We start from the raw sequence: 2,012 nt of genomic DNA, 5'->3' as shown, positions 1-2,012 counted from the left end.
CCCGGGGCGCCCTCTTCGCCGCCCACGCCCCCAGCAGCGCGTACTCCCACGACGGGTGCAGCCCGAGCCCCGTAGAGTTGGGAGACCCACCCCTCATCTTGCAGATGAGGAAACCGAGACCCAAAGGGAGGCCCAACTCGTCGGGAGAGACACAGATGGCCCCGGGGGCTGCGCCGTGAGCGGATTGGGGGGAACCTGGGGTCGGGGAGCTGGGGTGAGCTCCGCCGGCTTGCAGCGGCACCCCCCGGGATGGTCTTTTCAGGTCCTTGGACACACACAGCCTGTCAGAGCCGCATTATCTCCCATTCCCCTGCGGACCCGAGAGGGTTCTCTTGCAGAAGCTTTGTGCCCCCAGGCAGCCCGTTCCCTGAGCCCCCTCCCCGGCCTTGGCCCCAGCCCAGAGCGAGGCCGAGGCGTGTGAGACCCTGCGAGCTGGTGGGGGCATCTAAGCCCGGAAGGACCAGCCCAAGCAGGAGGCGACAGGTCTGCCTGCCCCACACCCTCTGTCCACCCTTCTCCTTCCCCAGGGGCCCCTAAGGGTGTTATCCCTGCACCGAGAGGAACTGGCCTCATCCCGTGAAGGCAGGAGCAGGAAGCCTGCAAACCTCGAAGTTGACCTATAGCTGCCAAGTTGCTCCAACTCCTTACCCGGGACCCTGCTTGCCCTCCATTTAGCCTCACAGCTCCCTGTCCCCCATCGAGGGCTGCTGGGTGGAGAAACCTAGCTCTGTGGCCTCAGGGACAGTTTATACCCTGCCTTGTGAAGTCCCCTTTCCTGGGGTTTTGAGGTTCCCTTGGGATACTGCCTACCTGAGCAGGCGCTGGGAGGAGTCCTGGGAATTTTTTAGGTACAACACAGATAGGACTTTTGGGTCCCATGACAGGCGTTGTGGGGAAAAAAGCAGGGCAGAGAGACCTGCCTCCCTCTCTCACCCCCAATGTGTGACACCCAGTTTTCAGATCTTCACCCAGATGTCACCTCTTCAGGGAAGCCTTTCTTGATTGCACCCAATAAGCTCTGTCACCTGCTCCCCTGGCACACATTTTGGTCTTTCTTGGCATTTGTTAGTTGATAGTTTTGAATTTGGGGGCCTACAAACACGTGAACACCTTGTGGATGGGTGCTGTGCTGGCTTTCAGAGCCCCTGCCCCTTACACGGCTGACCTGCAAAGGGTGCTCCCCAAATAGTTGCTGAGTGAGTAAGGTGGGTCTGTAAGGCCGACAGGGAATGATGGGGTAAGAGCTGCAGCCTCTGTCCTCAGAGCCCTCCCAGGCCACAGTAAAGCAGCCGCCTAGCTGTTCCAGATGCAGACTGACAGGAGTGGTTAGGGGGGGGACAGAAATGAAGTCTGGGTTGGGACTTAGAGGTTAGGTGATGGTCTGGGGGAGAAAAATTTCTGGGCTTATCCTGTCAGAAGGTATCTGAGATCCTAAGAGATAGTTTGCCAAGTTTATCTTCCTTCTCTAATTTCCTATGACACTTTATATAAAAGGATAAAAACAATAATAGCTATTATTACTGTGCACAGAGTCTGTGGAAAGCCTGTTCTAAATGCTTCATACACACTACTCATTTAAGCCACACAACTACCTTGTGGTGGTAGCTTACTTACATCCCATTTTACGGATGAGGAAACTGAGTGGCAGAGAAATTAACCAACTTCTCAAGGTCCTGTTAAATAGTGGAGCAGGGCTACATAGACCAATGGCGCTCAGCACGCGTGTCTGTCCCAGCATAGCTGTCTGGTTGTCTGTCTTCCATGGCAGTGCCAGAGGAAGTTGGTGGGTCACCATTGGACCTTCACATGGGTATATCTTTCTCCTCCAGCTCTAACCATGAGCTCCTGGGCTGTCACATCAGCTGGGTCCCCAGCACCTGCCGTGGTGCCTTGCATTGGATGCTCAGGAGCCCGGCAGATGGGACGGCCAGCCAGGACTTGGGAAGAGAGGGGCAGAAGGGAAACTACTGGGGACCTCAGGGGCTGCCTAGGAGGCTTTCACACTCTGGGGG

Source organism: Myotis davidii, unplaced genomic scaffold, assembly GCF_000327345.1.
Source record: "Myotis davidii unplaced genomic scaffold, ASM32734v1 scaffold815, whole genome shotgun sequence".
Lineage (NCBI taxonomy): Eukaryota > Metazoa > Chordata > Mammalia > Chiroptera > Vespertilionidae > Myotis > Myotis davidii.
This window is presented reverse-complemented; position numbering follows the sequence as displayed.